The 22,737-nt window shown below is 43.1% G+C and overlaps 1 pseudogene; it reads left to right on the top strand.

The window, feature by feature from the left end:
• Nucleotides 1–17,826, top strand: part of LOC115328310 — a 43,750-nt pseudogene extending 25,924 nt beyond the window's left edge.
• The last annotated feature ends 4,911 nt before the right edge of the window (nt 17,827–22,737 follow it).

Below are 22,737 nucleotides of genomic sequence, written 5' to 3'. Positions count from 1 at the left end.
TCTCGGATGATGTTCCTGGCACGTCGGTGTTCAGTTTGATCGAGTGGCAACTTCGACCGACTGATGCTGTCTTGTAATCGTGCGTCATGTGCGGCCACTGACATCTGATGCACTGAAGCTGCAGGGCTTGCTTCTAATCCGTAAATTTTGCTGGTAGTTTTCTGCGATAATGCAGCAAGCTCGGGCGTGTATTGCTTACGTGGCTGTGCCTTTTGTTGTACCGTTGACTTGATAACTGGTAACAATGTTTGTTTGCTATCCAAGCCATTTCACTTCCATTTCGTAATGGCGATTTTTTCTGCATTCCGCGAACACTGCAACTTGTGTAGTCTCGTGTGGCAAAGTGAAGTCGGGTGATGCTTGGTGTCCACTTTTGAGAACAACCAACCATTCTATTTCTTCAAGTCACCCAGCGGCATTTTCTCTCAAAGTTGGAAACTGTGTGCTTCGTGGCGTGGACACAGATAATTGGTGTCAGTAAATTATTACGTACTGTCCATGGACGGCCACCGACTTCAAATCAGCTGTCCTTGCATTGCCGCCCACCTGATTTGTCTTGCTTACCTCCCATCGAGGTCATGGTGATCAGGAGCTTCGGGGTAATGTCGGCACCAGGAAAAAAGGCCGCCGAAGATAATCCTCAATGTCCCGCGGACGCTCCTCGAGACGTGGTCGAGGGTCGTTCGGCACGAACCCTTGCAGGCCAGTTCATTGGTATGGCACCTCCAGTAGACATGGTCGTCCTCATGCAGTGGAAGCAGAGTGGTTTTCGGTCGACCATTCGCAGCACATTCGTTTTCCTCGGTGTACTCTGTTCAGCGCGGACCTACACTGGTTGTTCCCGATGTCGGGAATGCTTCGACGTTGGAGTGTCTCGTTGAATTGGAATTGAATACTAAGGGGTAGCCGGTGGCGAACGTCGTGACTTTGTGGCATAAGTCGCCCTCGGTTCGTCAGACGCCGCTTCGTTCGAAGAAGTCTCCAGTTGAAATGCCTGTCCAACTTGTCCCGAAACAATCTCGGCAGTCAAAATAAAAGTTGGGCAACTGATGGCAGGAAGAAGCTTCCTGACCTCCTCCCGGACAACATTGTGGATGATGATGCGGATGCCTGGAAGGCTGGCGTCGAAGTTGCAGCTGGACGACTCGAGTGTCGAGAAGCTGAGGAGTTGTTGATAGTGTCAGGCTCGGGCTTGCAGTGTACATTCAATGTTGGAAGCCTCGGTGATATTAACCCTTCGACTGTTATCGTGGGGTTGCAGACAAGGCTGCCAAAGGTGTTGTCCCCCACGTGAGGGACGTGGAATTCTTAGCTTCTAGTCTTCTGTAGCATCAGGGTTGGTGTGGGTGCTCGATCAGGCGGAAAACATGCTCCACGAAGGCGGTGACGTTCTCGTTGGGGCCGTGTCCTAGACAGAATCTGGAATGCAGCTCTCTCTCGTCAATGGTGGCTGCTGAACATGCACTTCAGCTCGATCTTGCAAACTTTTCACGACGTTAAGGAGGATTCGTGGTTCTCAAACCAGTGCCTGGCAGTTTCTTCCACAAGAAGTATAGGTTCTACAGAAGCTGGTTGTCTGTCCACTCACTGTGGCGGGCAACTAGGTCATATTGTTCAATCCAGCACTCGACGTCTTCATCACCTTGGGTGAAAGGGCATCGGAGTGTGAGGTGCGACGGGCATGCAAACAGTGGTGGGAGCGGACACGTTTTGCTGCGAATGTTTGTCATTGTTGGCGTAGTCAGCTTAGTTTTTCTGGAAAAAGACAGAATTCCGGTGGTTCTTGCTCATAGCAGCGACTGGCTCGAATTTCAAGTTCTTCGTGGTGTATTTCTGAGGTTCGTCTTTGTGGTACTCGCTCGTCTTGCGGTTTTTCTGCCGGGCTTGGGTTAGGACTCCGTGAAAGTGCGCGTCTACTCCAGAACAATTTAGGAAGCAGCACAGCACCACCTAAAGTACGGCACAGGAACTACCAGCTTGAAGGCTGCTCTCCGGTGTGCCGCACAACCAAAGTGAGCCTTCGGTCATTTGAACGAAGCCGCACCACGACTGCACACTGCCAAGCGCGACTCACGCAATTTCCGTCGCAAAACTGTGAATCCAAATATATTGCACACGCTTCACTGCAGACCTCGAAGATTCCGTGGGTAAACGAGAGCACAGAAACGTCGCCTTAAAATGTATCCTAGGTGTATCCGAATCAATCGGAGGCTCGAGCAACATAGGCGGATTGTCTCATTCGTGGCAATATCCCCGTCGGTCACCAGCGAAATGCACACCCTTCCTGCTTACGTTCACGTTATACCTACGTCAGACACCACGCTGAACTCTGAAGTCGCTTTCGACCGGCCTAATATGACGGCTTCCGCGTCTGAAATCAACTCGCCGAGACAAACGACAACAAGCAAAGCATCCGACAAGCTCCGGCCCAGCTGGGGCCAGCCGCTGCCTGGGCACTGCCATCTTTCCTGTGACGTCACGTATTTGGTTTGGTCACGTGACGAGTGGTCAAATTTGCGTACAATTGCAGCGGCCTTATGGGGCTCACTTTCGAGTGCAGACCGAATCCCCGGTTTATCGCTCTAAGCCCCTCTACCTCGTTGTTTAGATCTCTCATAGGCTGCAGAGATAATTCACGTTTGTAATGCTTGTCGTAAAATTCTTTCTTGCTGCCGTAATAGTATTTATATCGAACATATTTTTATGTCTGAGAACCAGATAATCTAGACAGAGTCATAATTGTTTTCAAACATATTCCGAGGTTGCATTTCCGCTTTGGTTTCGAACGATAGTCAACATGGCTGTCGGCGTTTGCGGCGTGCTGAGTAAGCGTAGCTCGTTCAGCTCGTTGATTTTTATGAGTGCGAGTCGTTCTGCGTTCAACGTGGTGTTTAGAGGAAGATCTCTTCAAACGAACTGTTTGCACCAAACTGTCGCAAGTACGCGCCTTCAGAAGCGTTGTGCGGATGCTTGTTCTCGCAGCGGGACTGGCCTCAGCCTAGCGTCCCATGTCAACTTTGTTGCTTGATCTGGCTTGATTCGTTCGTTCGCGCTTTTGAATGAAGGTGTTGGTTCCCGTAAAAGCGGCCCGCTGCTCTTTGAATTCTGCAACCGTCGTAACAACAACCATGGATTCACTTCCGAGGAGATACTTATAAAGGTGAGAATTTGCGAGCCATTTGGCTGGAGGCAGTCGAGCGTTCGGCTCGCAACAAGTTTGTTTAGGGATGTTCTCGTGATTTCGCTTCGAAAAGAAAATAGCTCTGAAGTTTTGCAGTGCTCCAGGCCTGCCAAAGCAAACATTTTTGCGTCGCGTTTTAATTGTTCGTCATGGTGCTCACCCACCGTGCTCGCGGATGGCACGCAAAAAAATAAACAGAAAGAACAGTAAAGCTGGAAGGAATACATATTTGTTTTGTTTATTCTTTCAGTCCTTTTAGTCGCTCTTTACCGCACATCCACAGACTCTGGCAGACACCTCTATGGGACTGTGCACGGTGGAACGCTAGAACACCGCTTTCATGGTCGCGTGCTGGGCGCGTTGTAGCAGTTCTTAAACGGGGGCGGAACAGCACAGGGACGAAGGCGAAAACGGACGCCGACACGCAGGCTTTCATGTCCGCATCCTACTATGGTGTGTGTAACGCGTCTCCGACTGGTGTGTTTAGCGTCCTCTCCTGCTCATACAAAAAAAGTGGCCCCGAAATGGCAACAAATGACGTCACAAAAGCCGGAATGTCATGCTGTTGGACGTCGCGATCCTGGCGGTTGACAGTAGAAATACCGACAAAAAGCACGAGCGAACGCGAGTGTCGCTGTCGTCGCGACGTCTTAACTCCTGGGTTCCGTGGACTCTCCAACTGAAGAGCGACCCGCAGCAGAACAGGCGTCTGCCACATCCACCCCCGCTGCTGTAACACCGCCAGGATTGCGGCCGATGATAGTATGACACTTCTATGACGTCATAAGGCGGAAATCGAGGGTCCACTTTTTTGGACGCGGTAAGCACCAGTCGGAGACGCTTTCCAGGCACTATAGTCCAACGGGCATTGCAGAAAACGATAAACGGTGGTGGAATAGCTGACGATGCCCGATTCTGCCGCGCGTCTGCTCGCACGACTAGGATGCGGTGTCAGACGCAAGGCTGACGCACCGGATGTCGCGAAAGCGAGACACTCGGCTTTTAGCGTGTTCGGCCGAGCAGCCAAGCCAATCCAGTAGTAATGAACGGGGCCACTGATCTGTGGGCGAAGCTTCGAGCGGGCCGCGGCGTCTCACTAATGGCGTCTAATAGAGTAAATATTGCGCAAAAAAATATTTCGTGGAATAATTAAAACAAATGCGTGTCTAATCGATGCTTTCTAATTATGTATTTTTTTATTTCACTGTCTCTTCAACCTTAAACATATCTCGCGTGCAAAAGGGACCTAATGAACACGCGACTTTCCTGATCAAAAATGCATGAGTGGTACACAGTGTTCTGAAGAAAATATACCCGAATTTTTTTCGAAAGGGTTACTTGTACATGGAAGAAAATATGTCCAAATACCGTTGAGAATAATACAGGAAACTCCGGGGTAAAATGGGAGACGGAAGTAGAAAGCGGTCCTGGCGGTATGGAGTGGACAGCTCACCACTTTCCCCGGAAATGAATCAAGTGGGTCTGACTCACTAGAGAAATTGATAGTCTATGAAACATTCCCATTTTTTGATGGAGCGTAGGGAGCATAAGCTCGTGATATTGGAGCTCTTGGTATTTTGATGTCAAAATGCAGTGTGTTGTATAGACCAGTCAGGATTTGTATAGCGATTTTGTACAATCTAAATAATTATTAACCTTTTCTGAGCTTGTTGATTTATTTCTTTTGTTCCTACCGAAACATGTCTTATTGATGCCCTTGGCTCCATGTGACCATAATTGGCAATAAGCATCAATTTTTTATGAGATCGACTTGAAATGACTCTAAGTGGCTAGAAGTGATTATTATTGATAATTATGTGATTTTTTTTTTGTTTGCTTACTCTTATGAACGGCCTCAAGTAGCTTTTGTTGGCTATTAGCATCTTCTTTGACCAGACAGACGTTAAATGGCTGCCAATGGCTATTGATGAGATAATTGACAATTATCTATTTCGGCATTGGTGAATGCAAATGGTTTCAACCGGCTATTATTGGCGATCAGCCTCCACTTTTATATATATTTGATAGATATGGCTACAAATATTAATGAGTAATGAAAACCGAGCTATTTCTATTTATAAACTGGAATGTCTTCAGGTGACTATTGTTGGCGATTCGAATATATTTCTGACCAGATTGACTCAATGACTACTAATGGCTGTTAGTCAGTATATTAGCAATTATCTGCTGTCTGAGTGTTTATGAATGACAATGGCTTCAAGTGGCTTGTATCGGCTATGAACACCTATTTTCGAATAGGTTGGCTGCAAATGGCTACAAACCGCTATTAGTATATAACTATTGCTTGAGCTATGTTTATATTTACGAAATGGAATGGCTTCAAGTGGATAATGTTGGCTATTTGTATTTATTTTTGACCAGATTGAATTGAAATGGCTGCTGATGGACATTGATGAGATCATTAAACAATTATGTGCTATTTCGGTACTTAAAGAGGCGGTGCAACAATTTGCGGACTTTGGCTAATTAATTGCGGGAATCGATCCCGGCCACATATAAAACGAAGGACCGAAAACTATTATTTCCTGCTTGCCCTAGTTTTCATTAAAAATAAATAAAATAAATTGGTATCTCTGGGACCCCTCAACTCAACATTGAAGCGGCACCAGCTTCGCCTCTGACGTCATTCGGAGTGGCGTTGGTTTCCGGTTGGGTTCTTCTGGCTTCCGTTTCCCCAGCGCTCGCCGGCTCGCCAGGCTCGCCGCTCTCCCGCCGATTCCCGACCAACATGGCGGCATGGGCGGACGGCCTGAGCGACGTCGAGCGCAAGATGCTTGCGACGCGGCGGGCAGTCGAAGTCGAAGTCGAGGTCGAGACACCAGGAACAATAACGATACCACGATACTACGGACCACGACCAACGCACTCCGTCGAGCGAGGGAAAGACAAACCGTCCGGGTTGCTCGTGTAGCCGCCGTAGGCGCCTCGGGCGTCGACAGATGACGGCGACGGCAGGTTTTGTTGACTTGCGGTAGATGGCGCCACAAATAATTCATACCCTTTTAGCGGCAATATTATGCTTTTGAAGCGTTTCTGCATGCCTAAACAACAATGTTTTTTAAACTTAACCTTAAATCAAGCTCACAATTGCCTAACACTATCACTTTCAAAAACCACTCCGAATGACGTCACAGCACAGGTTCCATTTGCGGCCACCATGTGGCCGCAGGTTGGGAAAAAAAGCGTTTTTTGTTTTACGATTACGCAGCGAAATAGAGGTATTTCGGGGTATGGTGGCACTTTTTCTATTACTTATGCCGAAGTAAACAATATAAAAAATACAAGCTGCACATTCGTTCAGTGTTAAAATCATTGCACCGCCCCTTTAAAAATGAGTATGGCTTCAAGCGGCTATTATTGGCTTATGCATCAAATTTTAGATAAATTTGATTGAAATGGCTACAAATGGCTATTAGTGACTAGTGTTGATATTTATGGGTGTTTTAGTGTTTACTAACTGGAATGACTTTAAATGGTTTTGTTGGCTATTAGCATCTATTTCTGGCCAGATTCGCCTCAAACGGCTAGCAATGGCTATTAATGAGTATAATTGCAAATTATGTGCTATTTCAGAGTTTATGGATGAAAATGGCCACAAGTTGCTATAACTGGCTATAAGCATTTATTTTTATTTCAATGGCAAGATTTGGCTACAAATGGCTATTAGTGACAAGTGTTGATAGTTATGAGCGATTTTTGTTTTTACCAACTGAAATGGCTTTAAGTGGCTATTGTTGACTATTAGCATATATTTTTGACCAGATTGGCTTCAAATGGCTAGCAATGGCTATTAGTGAGTATAATTGACAATTATGGCTATTTCAGTGTTTTTGGATGAAACTGGCTACAAGTGGCTATTACTGGCTATAAGCATTTAGATTGGCTTAAAATTGCTACAAATGGCTAGTAGTGACTAGTGTTGATATTTATAAGCAGCTTTCATGTTTACTAACTAGAATGACTTTTATTGGCTATTGTTGGCCATTAGAATCAATTTCTGGCCAGATTCGCCTCAAATGGCTTGCAATGGCTATTAGTGAGTAAAATTGACAATGTGCTATTTCAGTGTTTTTGGATGAAACTGGCTACAAGTGGCTATTACTAGCTATAAGCATTTAGATTGGCTTAAAATTGCTACAAATGGCTAGTAGTGACTAGTGTTGATATTTATAAGCAGTTTTCATGTTTACTAACTGGAATGACTTTTATTGGCTATTGTTGGCCATTAGCATCTATTTCTGGCCAAATTCGCCTCAAATGGCTTGTAATGGCTATTAGTGAGTATAATTGACAATTGTGTAGTATTTCACTGTTTATGTACGAAACTGGCTTCAAGTGGCTATTATTGACTTTAAGCATTTTTTTCTTTATTAAATTGGCTTGAAATAGCTACAAATGACTATTAGTGGCTAGTCTTGATAGTTATGAGCAATTTTAGTGTTTACTAACCGGACTGGCTTTTAGTAGCTGTTTTTGGCTATTATCATTCATTTGTAACCAGATTGGCTTCAATGGGCTAGCAATGGCTATAGCAAGTATAATTGTGGATATTCATGAACAGCCATTCATAGCCATTCAATGGATATTCATGAATAGCCATTCATAGCCATTCAATGGATATTAACGAATAGCCATTTATAGCCATCTGAGGCCAGTCTGGTAAAAAATAGATGGTAATAGCCAAAACTAGCCACATGACGCCATTTCAGTTTGTAGACAAAGAAATAGCTGCTAATTATAAATACTAGTCACTTTAAGCCATTTGTAGCCTATTCAAGCCACCGAGGTCAGAAACAGATGATTATAGCCAATAATAGTCAATCCAAGCAACCAAGTCAAGAATAGATGCCTATAGCCAATATTATCCAGTTTAAGTCATTCATATCTATACACACCCCAATTGCATAAATTGTAAATAAAAGTTGCTGATAGCCATGTATTGCCATTTCAAGCCAATCTAGTAAAAATAGATGCTAATAGCCAATAATAGCCATTTGAAGTCATTTTCAATCATAATCACTGAATAGCAAGAATCGTCAACTATATTCACGAATAGCTATTCATAGCCATTTGAAGTCAGTCTGGTAAAGAATAGATGGTAATAGCCAAAGCTAGCCACATGAAGCCATTTCAGTTCGTAGACAAAGAAATAGTCGCTAATTATAAATACTAGTCACTTTAAGCCATTTGTAGCCAATTCAAGCTGCCCAGGTCAGGAACAGATGATTATAGCCAATAATAGCCAATCCAAGCCAACCAAGTCAAGAATAGATGCCTATAGCCAATAATATCCAGTTGAAGTCATTCGAATCTATACAGACTCCAATTGCATAAATTGTAAATAATAGTTGCTGATAGCCATGTATAGCCATTTCAAGCCAATCTAAAAAAAATACATGCTAATAGCCAAAAATAGCCATTTGAAGTCATTTTCAATCATAATCACCGGAATAGCACAGAATTGTCAACTATATTCACAAATAGCCATTCATAGCCATTTGAAGCCAGTCTGGTAAAAAATAGATGGTAATAGTCAAAATTAGCCACATGAAGCAATTTCAGTTTGTAGACAAAGAAATAGCTGCTGATTATAAATACTAGTCACTTTAAGCCATTTCTAGCCAATTCACGCCACCCAAGTCAAGAACAGATGATTATAGCCAATAATAGTCAATTTAAGCCAACCAAGTCAAGAATAGATGCCTAGCCAATATTATTCAGTTGAAGTTATTAAAATCTATACACACTCCAATTGCATAAATTGCCAATAATAGTCACTGATAGAAATGTATAGCCATTTCAAGCCGATTTGGCCAAGAACTGCCCCTAGACAATAATAGTAGACACTTGAATCCATTCATATTCAAAACATCATGAATACTGTGTCACTAATTTTCACCAATGTTCATTCTGAAGCGATTTAAGGTGTTATTGTTACGATGATATGCTATTGCTAACAATAGCCACTTGAAGCCATCTTCATTGATAAGTATAGAATAGCAGAATATTGCGACCAATAAGCACTAATAGCCATTTTATGGCAATTCGAGCCAACCAGGTCAATAAGAGATGTCTATAGCCAATAATAGCCATTGGAAGCGAACTCAGCCTGCATAAAATCAAATAAGTCGAAATAATGACTGATCATCATTGATAGTCACTAGAAGTCATTTGGACCCCGAATCCGCCATACAATTTATAAACATAATAATATAGTTAGTAATAGCCATATGAAGCCAAATCAGTCTGCACACAATCAGGTAAGTCGAAATAGTGACTAATAGCCATTGATAGTCTCTAGAAGTCATTTAAACCCCGAATCTGCCGTATAAATAAAACATGATTGTATAACCAATAGTAGCCATTTGAAGCCAACTGAGACTGCATAAAATTGAATAAGTCGAATTAGCGACTGATAGTGATTGATAGTCACTAAAAGTCATTTGGACCCCAAGCCCACCTTATAATTTACAAACATAATCATATAGTCAATAATAGCCATATTAGGGCATATCAATCTGCACACAATCAGGTAAGTCGAAATAGTAACTAATAGCCATTGATAGTTGCTAGAAGTCATTTGAACCTCGAATTTGCCATATAAATAAAAATATTGTATAGTCAATAATAGCCATTGGAAGCCAACTCAGCCCGCACACAACTAAATAACTGAAAATTGTGACCAATAGTCATTAATACTCAGTATAAGTCATTTCAACTCCGAATCTGCCATATAATTTATAAATATAATCATATAGCCAATAATAGCTATATGAAGCCAACCCAGTCTTCACACAATCAAATAACTCGAAATAGGGACTGATAATCATGGACAATCACTAGAAGTCATTTGGACCATAAATCTGCCATATAATTATAAATATGAATGTATAGCCAATAGTAGCCATGGAAGCCAACGCAGTCTGCACACAACAAATAAGTCGAAATAGTGACTGATAGTGATTGATAGTCACGGAAGTCAATTGGACCCTAAATCTACCATATAATTTATAAACATGATCACATAGCCAGTAATAGCCATATGAAGCCAACTCAGTCTGCACACAATCAAATAACTCAAAATAGTGGCCAAAAGTCATTAAAAGTAACTAGAAGTCGTTTGAACTAAATGTCTGCCATGTCAAATTTTGATCAAAAAGCCAAAATTAGCCATTGAAAGCAAACTCAGTCCGCGCGCAATCAAATAACTCAAAATAGTTACAAATAGTCATTGATTGTCATTAAAAGTCATTTGGAACCGAAAGCCGCCATATAATTAGGAAATACAATCAAATATCAAATAATAGTCATTCAAATCCAATCTGAGACATAACATTACAAATATCACGAAATGGTCACTAATGGTCATTAAAGTCTATCACAAGTGGAACTACCTAATAAACAGCTGCTTGGTCTATATGCCCCGAAATAACTTAGGATATTGGCCGAGAGCCATTAATAGCCCTTGGAAGGCAATCTAGTTTATACTCGTCCAAATAACTCAGAAGTACAATCCAATAGTCACTGCAGTCATTATAGGCTAACCAGGCCCCCAAAACGACAGGTAATACTGAACCGGACACTATTTCTACTTCCTTATAAATACTGGCTCTTCGTTAAACAGCCAGTGTAGCATTTACTGGCTGTAATTACTACGTCGTGTAGCATTTCCAGCCTCATTGGAAGTGAATATCATATAATTTAAAATGATGACCCATGGAGCAATTACATGTTTGAATTGCTGTGCTTTATTTCTAACTGCAAAGAGCCAGTCACGACAGCTAGTAGCAGCCATAGCCTTTAGAGTGGTCCATAAACTGTCAATTTACTATAAAGTCACTAATTGCGAGTAGGTCATTTGTACCAGGTGTAATACATAGGTCCATATAATCTAAATACTTAGTGCTAATATGAAGCGCACCTCATTATTAGAAATACCGTTTATCAGCTCCTGCTCAATTGAAATCGGCATACCGGTTTGCCATATATTCACAATTCCTAATAGTGTGAAGAGAAAAAATAGTGTAGTTAATGACTGTTATGCTTTTAATTTCGAGCTCATACTTTACCATCCCACACCGAGAGATGGCAGCACTTCTGTGACTCCCGACAACCCCATGTATTTTGGCTCCAGTTTCCAGTATTGGTAGTCAATGGTATTTGGTATGTCTTTTCAGCCACTGCTTTCAGATGAGGTGAAAGCTCCCCTCGAGAAAGAATATAGTTCGCGTCTAAAGTGTTTTTATCTAAAGACGCAGTCCGCAGTAAACGAAAACAGCAGACATGGAATTGCTTTTTTGATCAGTACGGTGTTCTATTTTATAGCATAATGTTTACAGAGACCTGGTATTACGATGATTCGGATGTTTTTCGCTTGCCCTCCCATGATACACACGTTTTAAGCCGTACTTCAAAGCGTGGGGGGGGGGGGGGGGGGGGTGTTGGCCATTTTAATTAAAAAGGATATCGACTGAAAAGCGACTATTCTCTTATTACAAAAGACGAGGCAATGTTGTGCTTCCGAGGCAGTCAAATATATTTGCTGCCTTCTATTGCCCATCGGACGGTAGCATGTCGTCCTTCGTTGCATTTTTTCCTAGTTTTTCTTTACGTTTACAAATGAAAATCAATACAACGCCATTTGGGCCGGGGGGGAGGGGGGGTGATTTTAACACTGATATGTCTTCTGCCGGTGCTTCGAATAGGGAAATGTAGAACCTAGTTATCATGTACGTACGGATGTCTCAACACGATTGTCCATCCCACAAGAAATACCTTACAGTCCAAAACTATTTTAGATTTATTTATAACTAATTTTCATGCAGATCGAGTGAATATTGGAGGAAAATAATTATAAAGAAATCAAAATCAACAAAGCGGACCACCACTCCGATTGTGTCTATTATTATAGATATTTTGTTTATTGTTATTTGTTCCACGTCAGGTTGTAAATGAACGTTGAAATTACCCTTAGTATTATCGAAAGTTTTGTTCGCTTTTGGTTTAAACTCATAAAACAGAGTTGGATATGTATACTATTACAATGATACTATTGGACATGCCAGAGGCAAAAATATCATTTTAACATGAATGTGTGTTTACCTGAGCGTACCTGCCGCGCCCCACGCACAAGCCTTGCTGGCTAATGGGGGCACAGATTGCAATATATTAAAAACTGGAAATAAAATATACGTATGTATGTATGAATGTACGTACGTATAAGTCGATCGTTCCCTGAGTGAAAATCTTCTCATTTGTTTGTGTGTTAAGCTTGATATATATTGAAAGCTAATGAAATACCAACCTGCAATTTTCCGAAATATTGACAAAATAGCCCCAATGCTTTTAGGCGGGACACTGTAGCTATTGTTTGGGATACGGTGCTTACGCAGGAAACCGTTGATGACGTATATAACTAATTTTTGGAGCAATTTATCGAACTGTAGAAACTCCACTTTCCATATAAATAATAAAAAAATGATAAAGAAATCGTAAACCATGGGTAACGTTCAATTTGATCAAGAAAATTCGTAAGAAGTATGTTTCATATAAAAGTTTCCTTAAAACGCGAGACCCAGATATTCTAAACGAATTTAAGTCTTACCGGGACAACTCGACCAAAGAGCTAAGGTATGCCAAAAAATGTTACTATTCTTCCTTTTTTTTCTAGGCAAATGGTCGCGTTGACGTAATATTAAAACATCTCGGTTCGATGGTGAAGGGGGCTCCTGCAAGTGCAGGCACCTATCCAGAAAAGAAGGGGGGGGGGGGCCCATGCGGCCCCTCCCCCCTCCCCCCGAGATCATTCGTTTTGCTAAGCCACCTCTCGCCCCCCGCCCTCATACAGCACCCCCCCTCTAATCAAAATCCTGGCTGCGTGCCTGGGCTCTTGTATCGAATACCATCGAGACATTACAGTATGCAGGTGAAAGTTTAACCGGCCGAGCTATGGCTAATGGGTTTAATGAATATTTCGTAAGTATATCTGTTATTGTCAATTTTAATGACCCTTGCCAATATATTTGTCAGGGGAACTGCAGATGCAATTTTTAGAACCAATTGTTAGTTCAGAAATCACGAATGTGATTATGTACCTAAAAATAGCTGTAGATGTGATGCTGATGAAATGCAAAGTCACCCAATTAATCACGTTGCTGACGTAATTGCTCCCGTGTTAACCTATATTTTTAATACTTCTTTGGAATCTTGTGTGTTTCCCCGAATAAAGCAAGTAGCCAAGGTGTGTGTATTGTACAAAAGGGGAGTAAAAAATCAGTTAGGTAATTATAGACCTACTTCTGTTCTGCTTGTATTTTGTAAAGCTTTCGAAAAGTTTCTCTATCACAGTTTAGTGAACTTTTCGAATTAATGTGGCCTGAAAACTTCATTACAATTTAGTTTTAAGAGAAAAAAAAAGTTCAACAGAGACAGCCCTACTTGATCAAAAGGGATTTATTTTGGAAACGGCTTGAAAGCAAACAATTAGTTGTAGAGTTTTTCATAGATTTTACAAAAGCATCTGACTGGTTTAGTAACGAGGTCTTATTCAAAAGCTTGAAATTTACGGCATTCGCGTACACGCCGCGCTGCTTTTACAGCCACACCTAAACCATCGCAAGCAATATGTTAACATTAACGGTCATTTTTTCCGCTGTAAGATCTACTGCTTCAGGTGTTCCACAAGGAAGCATTTTGGGATTTTTTCTCTAAGTTTGTACAGTAATGACATCATCAACGTTAATATTAAGGCGAAATTTGTATTATACGCAGATTATACGCGCATATCTTTTTTTCTGGGGACACCTGTGACGATATGATTGATAATGTGAACTTTACTTCATGAAATATATAAAGCTGTGGAGACAGCGATTCATTGAAAATTAATATTAATAAAACGAAGGCAGCGATTTTTCGACCAGAAAATAAATCTGATTTTATGTAAAATTTTTTTCTATGACTTGTCTCCCATCGAAATTGTAAGTTCTTTCAAAACTCTAGGTTTGTTTTTAGCGAGACACTGAGGTGGGATACTCATATAAACTATGTTATTCTAAACCTTGCTGGGGTAGTGAGAATCGTAAATCGCTACCAATCTGCTTTACCTACGGGCGTTAAATTGTTACTTTATAAATCACTATTCTACTCCCATTTAACGTATTGCCATGTGGTTTGGGACACAACAACGACTAACATAAAAAAAAGAACTGTGTCTGCTGCAGAAAACAGTATTGAGTGGAATACGACTTCCATTCTGCCGATTTATCTAAGAACTATAAGACAATAATATATACAAATTATATCACTAAAAACTCTCTACTAGTTTTAAAAGCGAAAAAAAAAGGTTCTCGGGCTTTCTAGAAAGACTTGTGTTGTATTTCCTCACCTACCCGTAGCGCAGAGAAATGAAGGATGGTCACGCAGTGAGCAAATTAGGAATATCAAAATGTTAAAATTCACACTTCCGCATTCGCTAAATAGTCATTTTATTGATAATATTAATTTGGACAGTTTAACTTTCAAGGACATGCGCTCACATTTTTGAATGTAATTATTATTTTAGTTTCACGTTCTGTATTTGGGTTTAACTTTGGTTTGTAAGCATATAAACCATAGATGTGCAATGTTTGTACTGTATATGTTGTCTTTTGTATATTTTCCGCATGCTTGCTGTTGACCAGCGTAAGGAGCCTGAGGACCAGTCAAGCTGCCTACTGCAACTTTTTTCCGTTTTGCGAAAAAAGAGAAAAGCCCCCCTCCTCCGTCATAATCCATGGAAGTAAAGTTATTACTAATATTATTAGCTAGAATTTTTGTTCATTTTTGTTCACTTCGCGCTCATTAAGCCTGCGTGACTTAAAGGGAAACTGAAGCGGCTCTGTATTTGAGGACATGCACTTAAACCGTCTTCATTTGGTTTCCAGAATCACGAATATCAAGATTACTTTTCAATTTTGTGCACGGAGGCTTCAGAATATCATTTCAGTGTACCACTGAAGCCCTTCCTTCCGGGAGCGTGACGTCACATCTGGAGTTTTCGGAATCTCCGCCTTCTTACATCTTCGGCGCCTATCGAAGTTATGTACGCGCATTCTTGCTATTTTCAGAAGGTTCAGAGAAAGACGTCGTGACCGGTGTTAGTGCGGAGGAATATTCGCGACTCCAGCAAAACGGACGGCACCTAGCGGGAAAACACTAAACTGGCCGTAACAGGTCCTTTCGCGATTTCTGCTAGCTCGTCTCTTGGGGCTTCCGTGATGACATGTCTGTGGTTTACGGGATAGAACAGTTGTCCAGGTGACTCTGTCGTAACTGTAGTATCAGCTGGTTCCCAGGTTGCTCTGCACGCATCCTACGCAACCGCGTGAACCGGACATTCCGTGTTTATCAACATTCATCAGCATCATAGAAGGACATCAGGCAGGCAGTCCTTTCCTCGCTTCCTCAAAGAAAGTCAAGCCTCTGGAAGTTCACTTACGCCAACACATCGCGGCGGGTTCGAAACGTGAAGGATATAAAGCGGGGCCAGCCATTTTGAGCGCAATGCTTGCCAGCTGATGCCCGAGCGTTTTGCGTCGAGCTGGCACATGGCACGGCACGACCTGTATTAGGCCGCCATATTTTACCCATAGTGAAGTCCCGCATAGGTCGCTGGAGTCGCGAATACCTGGCAAGCTTGCAATAGACCGATCTCACCAACCAGTTCGACTACGCCACCGCTGCCGCAATGCATCGAGGGAACTTTAGTCCTTCGGCACGTACGGCAACCTCACTGGAGCTCTGCGCGTGTAGAGCACGAGACTTCACGAACCCTGTCGTGCACCGCAGTCTGCCTCCTGCGAACTAAAGTAATGCTGGCTTCACGCATGCGCCGAACGCTTAGTGAGATCAGTCTGTTGCACGCGCCGTCCACACGAGCGACACGCGTTATGCGGCCGAAAGATGTGGGCATGACGTAACGACTGGTCGATTGGTTTTCGTGCTTTCTCGCGTTTAGTTAAATATGTGGTGAATATGAACACGGTATTCAGAATCACGGTATCAAAATTCTGTTGATTTTACCCCTAGCTCGTTTTTTTTAAGAACCTCTTCAGCTTTCCTTTAAAGTGACAAGGCTACTTACGAGGTCATTGATTGCTGAGGGTTTGTTCAGGAACTGGCGAGTTAAGTATGACATGACAAGTGATACTTAAAATTTGGTGATACATTGTATCTATTGACAGACTGTGATAATCAAGATTACGAACGACATTTCATTACACGAATGCGAGACGGGCTCTAAACTTATGGGGTAAACTTAAAAGGGGAAATGCGCATAGAAATGCCTACAGCTTAGTGATGGAGTGTCAACCTATGGTTTACAGGTTCTTCGTTGTGATTTCTACAGTCCTGCTTAAACTGAACTGCGAGAAGCCTTGGAGCAGTTAGCATCTCGACTGCACCTTTAACAGGGGCGGATTTAGGAAGGAGGGGGGTGAGGGGACCGCCCCCTCCCCTCTTTGTGCCCCTAAGGTAAACGCATTTTTTAATGAAAACATTTATATACTCCAGTCAAAAGTTTAGTTTTCATTGAAAACAAATATTAGGTCAACAAAATTGATTTGGGGAACGTTTCGGCCATACCGTCGTGTCAGCAGACTCCTCCAGCCCCCCCCCCCCCCCCCCCCCCCCGCCAGCCTGACCCATAAATCTTAATTTGGCCATTAGTCGACACAAGTTCAATTATATAAGGTTCAAGGAAGACAGCGTAAACTAAGGTGTGTGTTCCGGTTATAAAAAAAAAAAAAAGAAACAGTAATAACGAAGATAAGAATACCACATATTTAGTTTAGGGTGATCGTCCAGCATTCATGGTGTGCACACCGTCGGTGAACCGAAACAGGGCTTTTCCGATGGAGTTGGCCACGTTTGCCCACCACCCAAGCCAGGCGCCGCACGTGGAGGGAACCCCGGCTGGGCTATCTCCGCGGTCTCCTCCTTAATGACACTCTTATCAGGCAGCTTATTCTTTTGACCAAACAACCGCATATAAGGGAGCCGAAAGGTGTTCCGGAGGAGCGGGACGATTCGCTGAGTCCGAGAACTTTGCACGCTTGACCATGAGTGCCGCTGAGAAGAACGCTGGAATGCTGGACAACCGTGAGGTCACCGAGGCTTTGCTGAAGGATGCCTTCAGCAGCAACAGCCACGCGCCGGCTCCGGTGAGTCTCGTTTCTCTCGGCAGAACGGTTTTCCTCCTGGAACAGGTCAGAGTCACCTGATATTCAAAGGGACTCCGATGTCCGCTCGAGCTTTCTCGCTGTAACTTGGCGGCGAAGACGTAATATCGCCACCGGGATGAACTAACCGCTTTGAGCACCTTGGCACAACGTTTGCAGCCGTCTCGGCATTATCTTAAAAGCGAGAAAGGCTTCAATGACACGACCATCGCTGGTTGTGAGAACAAGGAATATGCTGCTGTCGGACGATTAGGATTCACAGTCGACCCAAATGAATATTAACACCTCCGTTTGGAAAATTTATGAACATTCAGTTTTTTTTTATTCCTAGCACAGCAAGTGGATCATGTGCCGGTTCAACTGCAAAAGAACCCAAACAACTATGAGCTCTCTTATAAAAAGCGATAATACTCTTTTAATAGTCTCGAGACAACGGGCGCAGATCTTATATATTTTTATTAGTGTGTTTGTATTAAGGCGTATTCATTAGTGTGACTGCCGGGCACCAGCTTTGTGCCTGCGAATGTACCTCACTGTGGGCAGCCAGGACACACCAGAAGGTTTGACCTGTAAGGTCTCTTGATTTGCTATCCGTATGTGCCCGATCTCTCCCCGGTCATTTATTGAGGGATAGAAAACGCCCGAAGGCAAAATGCTACTAAGTCAGCGAGCAATTTTGACTGAGACAGAAGAGAAATAGACACGATCACAAAGCTCTAAACGTTAATTTTAAAAGTGAAATTAATTTAAAAGAGCAAGAAGGATCGTGCCTGTTCATCTTTCAAAAAATCTGAGACCGAGAAGAACAAAAGCAGGTGATTATGTCCAAAAGGGAGGTGCCCGGAACGTCATCTGCTAGAGTGATAGAAGTAGAAATCAAACATATCCGAATTCAAATTTATGCGTTGTGAATTATTGCTTGCCAGTAAAAAGACTGTCTTTGCTTTAGAGGGAGGGTGCAGCTTCGGGACCAAACCAAGAGTGCTCCAAAAAGATGTCCACCTTATTTCCTTTCTTATTTCTTTCACACATGCCTGTTCGATGAACCACCCGTTTCAGGTATGAACTATGATATAAAATGGATATATTATAGAGGCGGACAGATGCCTAATGAGTCAACTTTAACGCTATAAGTGAGCACGGCACGCCGAAAGACTGCTATTCGTGTTATCGGGTTAGTTGGGAGCAATTAGCGTGGCGCGAGGGGTCTCGTCGGCGGCAGGCCGGCTGGCCTAAGTCAGGTCTCCGCAGAGCGGCAACCTGAGATAAGTGGAGCCTACGTTCTCAGCTACTGTACAAATCTTTTGGCAGACACGGCAGTCGGACAGATAAGTAACGGAGTCGTTGATCACCTTAGCCGTAAATATTTACCCCGTTCAATGAGCGGCACCTGACACGCGGCAACCCTAGTTCATTGCGAAGCTCAAGGAAGGTTTCCTAGATAAAAGCAATTTTCGACTGGAGGGGAGCACTCGTAAAATAAGTCACATATGAAGGACACACAAAAGCTTAAGCGGGCGGCAAATTTGTCGTAATGCTGCTATCATTAAGATAAAGGGTCTTGACAGCAGAACCAACCAGACAATAAAGGGTGTTTGAAGTCACCAGGCTCGATCTAAAATGGACCGTAAAAATCGACGCCTGCACGAAGCAATAAAAATCATTTCGTCAAAACCATATTTCACAGGTCCGTTTTTTGTTGTAAAATTACAAAGCGTAGCTCTCTTTCTGCAAAAAATTGGGCGAAAAAATTTGTCAGGGTCAACGCCGGCCGGCGACGCAGACGACTCAGTCGAGCGACGGGGCGGATTTGGCGAACGTATTGATAGATGACGTCGGGAGCAACATAAAAAAAATTTAGCCGACCAGCAAAAAAAAAAAAAAAAAGAAAAAGCAGACACCAGATTAAATCCGTCGGCAGCAAAAACGCCGTCGTTATGCAACCGCGTTTTTTTTTTCTTATCTTCAAGTTTTGGTTTTATGTCCGCATTTATTTGTAAACCAATGGTACTCTACGAAAAGATTATCTTCATTTTACTAAATCACGGTCATCGCGAGTAGTCTCGATAAGGAGATAGCGCCAAAACACGGCCCGCCGCTCGACTCAGCCGTCTGCGTCGCCGCCCGCCGTTGACCATGGCAAGTTTTTTGGCCCTGTTTTTTTTTTTACAGAAAGAGAGCTACGCTTTAAAATTTTGGAAGAAAAAGTGGACCCGAGGAATACTCCTTTAACGAAAAGCTTAGAATGCTTCGTGCAGGCGTCGATTTTTACGATTCATTTTAGATCGAGCCCGGTGAATTGAGACACTTTATATTTTTATGTTTCGCATATTCTAACAGTGAAGCGCAACGAGCCAGTTGTATGATTAGGCTCAATCAGATAGAAGGTTTTGAAGAGGATTAGCATCAAAAACCACGAAATCTACATGCACTCTGGGAAGTCGAAACGTTTATTTATGGCAGGAGCAATATTTTTTCTTTATTTAATCGCTACGCAACCTGCCGCCTTCTTTGCACAAGAGAAAGTTGTCAGTTTTTTTCCGATCCACCCCTTCGAGTTAGTTGGGAAAGCCTACGAAGAGCTCCTCGATATACTTAGAGAAACGGAACTCACAGACTCTCTGTGAAAGGTCAATCAGCTCAACTATTTACTAAACCTTACACTATTCCTGTGACATCCATTGGTTTTCTCCTTCCCCAAGACGTCCGCAGCTCTCCCGCCGTCCATTTAAGTTCAGCCCAAAAAAGACCCACATTTGGTTACGGCCACTAATCGAGAAGTCCTATTTCACGGAGTGGCCAGATTGCCTCAAAGATAAGTATTCCAGAATCGCGCGCTTTCCTGCTACTAACCTGCTAAAATAACTTCATCTCACAGTTGTAACTGCGGACTACGTAACTCTCCATATTTTAGGTGGAAATAAAACTACGAAAAATGAACACTTCACCCGCCCCTCAAAAATAAAAATAAAAAAGAAAAGCAGTTGCTGTTGCTCTTTTTTGGGAGGGGAGGTGGGTGCAACTCATGAATGAACCGCACATTGCAGAACGCAGAATCGTAAACCGAATGGCAGCTGCAGCACTAATGGTACGATGAGAGGCTTTTAGGTTTTTACGTCATCCATTTTAGAAGTGAAAGCAACAGTCAGCGTTTAACGTAGGCCGAAGATGTATGCTCACTTGTTAACACCGCGGTTGCTACGTAGACCGAGCTGTCGTTTACAGGCCGTGCAACGATCACTCCTTCCCTCTTCCGTCGAGCAGAACCCATATAACTCGGATTTCAAGTCCGATATAAGTCGCCTAAGCAATCATTTGATGAAAGTTGTCTTTATAAACGCTCATAAAATTAGTGGTTTTGGATCGTTGCTGTCGGTCCCAATTTCTTAATAACATCGCGCTAACGCCGGCCGGGCGCTATAGATCAGCGCCTTAGCGTGGCGTGAAACGGTGAAATAAAGCAAACTAAGCGCTTGCTCAGTAGGCATATGCTAACGCGAGCATCGCATTTGAGGCCCTCAGGCACATTGCGAACCACGACAACGCTCGCGTTTGGGTGTGTTTACTCCGCACGCGCATATTTACGTTGAATTCACCGCTTGTCGCCGCGATAAGGCATTCATCTGGCGGCCGGTCGCCGCACGATCGCGTGATATCATTAAAAGATAGGGAGGCCGTGCACGCATAAATCAAATCTCCATACGGAAAGAAGGTGAATTATTAATCTCGCATAAATTACTCCCCCCCGGAAGACCCGGTATATTGAGAAAAAAAAAGTAAATAACTGTAACTTTCGTTTATATTCCTCTGCGTTAGATGACTCTCTACCCATTCCTTCAATGCAGTTTTTCCTTATAAACTCGGTTATAAAACGTATGTTTTTGCTGTTCAGACAAATATCAATTTGCAAAATATATTTTGTCCGCAAGAAAAATCGACTTTTTGTTATTGTAATCCCACCCGTGTCATAAAATCTGGCAACCTTTTTATGGTCATTACACATTCGCGATTCGTTCGTCAGGGTTCCATGCCGCATGCGCCCACAACGGAACTGACAATCTCTTCCGTTAAGGGTTGTCTCAGCAGTCTATGAGGCCAGAATAACTGTTTATGATCCGCTTGCGGAGCATATACTTACTCACAGTGAAGCAGCCTCACAGTGCCCACGCCGTTATAATACACTAGATGGAGGCCCGCGTGATTCCTACGAGCCTACCCTCTATACAGGCGAGACTCAAACCTCGAGGCATTTCGCCGTATATACATTTGGGTGTAAATCCTGGATCCGATAGAAATAGTAATATTTCTGCTGCATGGCATCGTTACGGAGGATGCGATTAACGTAAAAAAAAAAAAAAAGAAGAAATCCTGCGTCCGGGGCAAAATGACTGAGCAGTGTCGGGTAAATTCGCAGCTTTCCAAACTCACGCGCGGCGCAAAATCGCGCGCAGCTGGCAGCTGCGCGAACGCGTACCCCGTCGTCGGGTGACGCGGTCTGACACCGATGGAGGCTCTCTTCGACGGAGAGCTTTCGGGCAGCTGTCGCGGCCCGGTTCTACGCCCAGCGCAGTGTGAAACGCCCGGAAAATAATTGTCGACACACTCTCGGCACGCGTACGGACTCTGAATGGGCATGGGAATGCAACCAGTGACCGCTCCTCGGATTGTTGGTTTGGAATGAATGACGGGCATAGAGGCCTTCCTTTGAGCTTGGGAGTATAATCGACGGGAAAGGCAGCTTCCGGTCCTTCGAGAAGGGGTCGTCCAAAGAGGTGTGCCGCAGCTGCAGGACGACAATGCTGAGTTCAGGACGAACGGTGTGGCCACTGGAACGCTGGAGGAACCGGGACGATGGACCGTCGGGCAGGGATCCGCTCCTGCGGCGGAATAGCAGCGGAACGTTCGTCGTAAGCTCTTCCGGGGTTCTTCTTGTTCGGGCTCTTCATAAGCTCTAAGTACCTTTCCGGGAAGGGGTTTCGAATTATAAATCTGCCTTAACATCCCTAACCGATAGCAGCGTTTTGTTTTATAAATGTGTGCATGTTTCGAGCTTGCATTTTGCGTATTTATTTTAAAGATCTTTTAGATTTAACTTAAAATGCCGCGAAAGCTAGACTGATGCGGTTCGTACACATGAGTTATATGAAAAGCGACACTTAGTATACGAAGATAATCGTCGCATTAAATCGGTTAATTTACTAAAACTTGGTAATTGCATTTTTAATTATCGAATAAACATATATGGTTCCAATCAGAAACTTACTGAGCGTTATCGAAAACCACTAAATAAGTGGACTTTAGAAAGGTTTGGGGTGCCTG

The sequence above is a fragment of the Ixodes scapularis genome, unplaced genomic scaffold (genome assembly GCF_016920785.2).
Source record: "Ixodes scapularis isolate PalLabHiFi unplaced genomic scaffold, ASM1692078v2 PGA_scaffold1__304_contigs__length_218370807, whole genome shotgun sequence".
NCBI lineage: Eukaryota > Metazoa > Arthropoda > Arachnida > Ixodida > Ixodidae > Ixodes > Ixodes scapularis.
This window is presented reverse-complemented; position numbering and strand designations above follow the sequence as displayed.